The sequence below is a fragment of the Urocampus carinirostris genome, unplaced genomic scaffold (assembly GCF_059441175.1).
Source record: "Urocampus carinirostris isolate Australia breed hairy pipefish unplaced genomic scaffold, RoL_Ucar_1.0 HiC_scaffold_207, whole genome shotgun sequence".
Classification (NCBI taxonomy): Eukaryota; Metazoa; Chordata; class Actinopteri; order Syngnathiformes; family Syngnathidae; genus Urocampus; species Urocampus carinirostris.
Genome location: NW_028283306.1, coordinates 7,594 through 12,500, shown reverse-complemented (window position 1 = coordinate 12,500; position 4,907 = coordinate 7,594). Strand labels below are relative to the sequence as shown.

Below are 4,907 nucleotides of genomic sequence, written 5' to 3'. Positions count from 1 at the left end.
CGACCGACCGGCCGCCCTGGCGCCGCCGGGTTGAGTCCCCCGAGCAGACTGCGCGGGCCCCACCCGTTTACCTCTTAACGGTTTCACGCCCTGTTGAACTCTCTCTTCAAAGTTCTTTTCAACTTTCCCTCAAGGTACTTGTCGACTATCGGTCTCGTGCCAGTATTTAGCCTTAGATGGAGTTTACCACCCGCTTTGGGCTGCATTCACAAGCAACCCGACTCCGAGAAGGCCTCGCCCCGGCGAGCCGGGGGCCGCTACCGGCCTCACACCGTCCCTGGGCTGAGCCTCTATCAGAAGGACTCGGGCCCCCGAGCGGCGCCGGGCTAAAGCGGCCTTCCGTACGCCACATTTCCCTCGCCCTACCGCAGGGCGGGGATTCGGCGCTGGGCTTTTCCCTCTTCGCTCGCCGCTACTGAGGGAATCCTGGTTAGTTTCTTTTCCTCCGCTTAGTAATATGCTTAAATTCAGCGGGTCGTCTCGTCTGATCTGAGGGCGTGCGCGTAGAGCTGTGCGGTCGGGGCCGGCGCCGGGACCGGCGCCGCCGCCATACGGCCGTTGTGATCCGTGCGGGGATCCGCTTGCTCGGCGACCCTCGCCGAGAGCAGCCCCGCGCCGCACGGACACGCGACACCGACGGGCGGACGGACGCCGAGGCGCCGACCGGGACCTTTACCTGAGGAGGGCGCCGAGCGCCGCCGCCATACGGGCCGCCGCGCGGAGCCGCGCGCGCGGAGCACCTTCTCGGTATGCTAAGTACCAGCCGTACTCACCGGCAGCCGAGAAGCACCTCCGGACGCGCGGACGCGCGACACCGACGGGCGGACGGACACGGAGCGCCGCCCGAGTCTGTATTTGAGGGTACGAAGGGACGGGGGTCCCTGCGAAACCCCAGCCGCGGAGTGGGCGGGGACACGGGTCGCGCGCCACCCGCCGGGCGGACCGGCGGAATGTCGCGGAGGGCCCGAGCCTCGCCCGCGCGGACCGGGTTCTCGCGCCACCCGCCGGACGGACCGGCGGAATGTCGCGGAGGGCCCGGCCCGCGTCCGATCGATTGGAAAGCGCCGCTCAGACAGGCGTGGCCCCGGGGTAAAACCGGGGCCGCAATGTGCGTTCAAAGTGTCGATGATCAATGTGTCCTGCAAATCACATTAGTTCTCGCAGCTAGCTGCGTTCTTCATCGACGCACGAGCCGAGTGATCCACCGCTAAGAGTCGTACGTTTGGGCCCTTTTACGTCCGCCCGGGACGATCGGAGACAAATTCACGACAGGGTTTGTACCGGAGACGAACGCGCCGCGGGTGCCGTTCGGTCGCTCCCGCGAGCGAGCCCCTAACCCGCGGCGCGGTTACCGACGGGCGCGATACGCGCGACGCCGCGACGAGCCGAGCGGGTCGGGCGCGCGGCGCTGAGGCCGGCGCCCGGCGTCTCCCGCTCGGGGCCGCGACGGCGCCCGAGACGTGCGTCGGCCCGGGTAGGTCGGGCGCTCGGCGCTGAGGCCGGCGCCCGGCGTCTCCCGCTCGGGCCTGACACGACTCGGCGACCGGACTCGCCGGGTAGGTCGGGGGCTCGGCGCTGAGGCCGGCCCCCGGCGTCTCCTACCCGGACCCCGGAAGGCCATCCGACTTGGAAGCCCCGCCGCGCCGCGAAGCGACGCTTTGGGTGTTGCTACCCGTCAGCGAGTGGGTTTGGTTTACAAGGGCGGCGCGACCGCGCTGACACCGAGGGGGGACTGGCCCCCGACCCGGCCGCGGCCTGCCCGGACTATGGATGGACAGAGGAGACCGCGGCGGACCGCGCGGAACCGAACCCCCGGTGTCCGGAGCCCCGGGAGGAACTCCGGTGTCCGGGGGCCGGCCCACGCGCGCGCTACGCGGCCCCTCGAGGGCTCCGGCCGACGGACGCGTTTGGCCGGGGAAAAAGGTAGCCGGTGGGAGCACCGTTTCGTCGCCCTGAACCTTCGTCTCGGGCGGGCGTCCCGACGCCGCCGCCATACGGCCGTTGTGATCCGTGCGGGGATCCGCTTGCTCGGCGACCCTCGCCGAGAGCAGCCCCGCGCCGCACGGACACGCGACACCGACGGGCGGACGGACGCCGGGGCGCCGGCCCGAACCGTTACCTTTAAAGGACGGGAGGTCGTCGAGGCGAGTGCCGCCCCGGAAGCGCGCGCCGGAAGCGCGAGAACCGCGCCGAGCTAGGGTCGTCGGCATAGGGGGATTCCCCGGTTACGGGGGTCCCGCGCACGGCCGCCGCCTTTCGCCCGTCGCTGGCGGTCGCCTGTCGTCGCGCCGCGCCGCGCTACTGGGGTCGTCGGACGAGCGCGCTACCCCGCTCGCACGGAGGTAGCGCGACATCGCCCGCCGCCTTTTCTCGCGTCGCGCCGCGCCGCGTGGCGCCCGCCGAACTCGCTCCGACGCGCGGCCCGGGAGTGACCCGCGCCGCGCCCCCCGTCCCGTCCCGTCCCGGTCTACCCTCTTCCTCCGCCTGCGACGACCCGCCGCCCTCGGCGTCTGGCTCGTCGGGGGTGTACCGAGGCGGATCTGCTGCCGCTCGTACGTTAATGATCCTTCTGCAGGTTCACCTACAGAAACCTTGTTACGACTTTTACTTCCTCTAGATAGTCAAGTTCGACCGTCTTCTGGCACACCGCCGGAGCCGGGGCCGGCCCCGGCGGGGACTATCCGAGGACCTCACTAAGCCATCCGATCGGTAGTAGCGACGGGCGGTGTGTACAAAGGGCAGGGACTTAATCAACGCAGGCTAATGACCCGCGCTTACTGGGAATTCCTCGTTGGTGGGAAATAATTGCAATCCCCAGGCCCTGTCACGAGCGGGGTTCATAGGATTACCCGCGCCTGCCGGCGCGGGGATAGACGACGCGCTTATACGCTCAGTGTGGCGCGCGTGCAGCCCCGGACATCTAAGGGCATCACAGACCTGTTATTGCTCATTCTCGTGTGGCTGAGAGCCACTTGTCCCTCTAAGAAGTTTTCTGCCGCCGACCGCGCTGGGGGCCGCGGTACTATTTAGTATGTTTGAGTCTCGTTCGTTATCGGAATTAACCAGACAAATCGCTCCACCAACTACGAACGGCCATGCACCACCACCCACGGTATCGAGAAAGAGCCTTCAATCTGTCAATCCTTTCCGTGTCCGGGCCGGGTGAGGTTTCCCGTGTTGAGTCAAATTAAGCCGCATGCTCCACTCCTGGTGGTGCCCTTCCGTCAATTCCTTTAAGTTTCAGCTTTGCAACAATACTCCCCCCGGAACCCAGACACTTGGTCGGTTTCCCGGGTGCTGCTCGGCGGGTCATGGGAATAACGCCGCCGGATCGCGAGTCGGCATCGTTTATGGTCGGAACTAGGACGGTATCTGATCGTCTTCGAACCTCCGACTTTCGTTCTTGATTAATGAAAACATTCTTGGCAAATGCTTTCGCTCTCGTCCGTCTTGCGCCGGTCCAAGAATTTCACCTCTAGCGGCGCAGTACGAATGCCCCCGGCCGTCCCTCTTAATCATGGCCCCAGTTCATGACAACCCACAAAATAGAACCGGAGTCCTATTCCATTATTCCCAGCTGCGATATGCAGGGGCGGCCGTGTGGCCTGCTTTGAACACTCTAATTTCCTCAAAGTAAACGCTTCGGGCCCCGCGAGTGACACCCAGCGAAGGGCATCACGGGGGCTTTTGCCGAGAGGCAGGGGCTGGGACAGACGGATGCACGCCTCGCGGCGGACCGTCAGCTCGCGTCCCGGGGTCCAACTAGGAGCTTTTTAACTGCAGCAACTTTAAAATACGCTATTGGAGCTGGAATTACCGCGGCTGCTGGCACCAGACTTGCCCTCCAATGGATGCTGGCCGATGGGTTTGTGTTCGGCTCATTCCAATTACGGAGACTCGAACGAGTCCCGTATTGTTATTTTTCGTCACTACCTCCCCGTGTCGGGAGTGGGTAATTTGCGCGCCTGCTGCCTTCCTTGGATGTGGTAGCCGTTTCTCATGCTCCCTCTCCGGAATCGAACCCTGATTCCCCGTTACCCGTGGTCACCATGGTAGGCGCAGAGTCTACCATCGAAAGTTGATAGGGCAGACATTCGAATGAGTCGTCGCCGCCTCGGGTGGGCGAGCGATCGGCACGAGGTTATCCTGAGTCAACACAAAGGGGGGGCCGGGCCGGCGGAACGAGGACCGGCGCGCGCGGAGCCGCCCGCGCCGCTTACGCCCCCGCCCGGAGAGGCGGAGGCCGGACGCGGGGGACGCGCGCGACGGCTGAGCCCCCGCCCGCCGGACACCGCGTGGGTTTTTGTGTCTGATAAATGCACGCGTCCCCGGGGCGAGGCCGGAGCCCCGCCCGCGAGTCGGCGCTCGTTTGCATGTATTAGCTCTGGATTTGCCACAGTTATCCAAGTAACGGTGGAGCGATCAAAGGAACCATAACTGATTTAATGAGCCGTTCGCAGTTTCACTGTACTGGCCATTCGTACTTAGACATGCATGGCTTAATCTTGAAAACAAGCATATGCTACTGGCAGGATCAACCAGAGTGCGTCTGCCGCCGGGGGGGCGCTGCTGGTGGCGGTGCGGCCCTGGTCCGGGACGAGGCTGTGGCTACAGCCGGGCCCGGGGGGCCGCGCGACACTCGTATACGTTCGGACGGGCTGACGAGCGGGTGTCGTGAAACGATGTTTCGCGCGGAGCCCTAGCACGCGTGGCGTCGGGCTCCGCGACGGTCGGACGTCTGGGTGTGGCTCGAGACGGAAGCTCGACCTCGGTTCGTCTTGGTTCTGCCGCCAAAAGGTTCACGCCGAGGCATGGTTTCGCAAGAGGGCCCCGCGAGTGCCAGCCGTGGATCCCGCCTCACTCGTAACTCGTATCGGATTCGTCCGGCCTCACTTTCGTTCGCACAT

At 65.5% G+C, this 4,907-nt stretch overlaps 3 non-coding genes across 3 annotated transcripts in view; all 3 read right to left on the bottom strand.

The window, feature by feature from the left end:
• Window positions 1-498, bottom strand: part of LOC148344889 (28S ribosomal RNA) — a 4,529-nt gene extending 4,031 nt beyond the window's left edge. Inside the window, exon 1 of the ribosomal RNA XR_015849029.1 lies at window positions 1-498. This exon is cut by the window's left edge and continues 4,031 nt beyond it. This is a non-coding gene — a ribosomal RNA (28S ribosomal RNA).
• A 564-nt stretch (window positions 499-1,062) lies between these two features.
• On the bottom strand, window positions 1,063-1,216 carry LOC148344888 (5.8S ribosomal RNA). The gene has a single exon (XR_015849027.1). It is a non-coding gene; the product is annotated as a 5.8S ribosomal RNA (ribosomal RNA).
• Window positions 1,217-2,558: 1,342 nt separating this feature from the next.
• LOC148344887 (18S ribosomal RNA) lies at window positions 2,559-4,545 on the bottom strand. Its single transcript, XR_015849028.1, has one exon. It is a non-coding gene; the product is annotated as an 18S ribosomal RNA (ribosomal RNA).
• Between the last annotated feature and the right edge of the window lie 362 nt (window positions 4,546-4,907).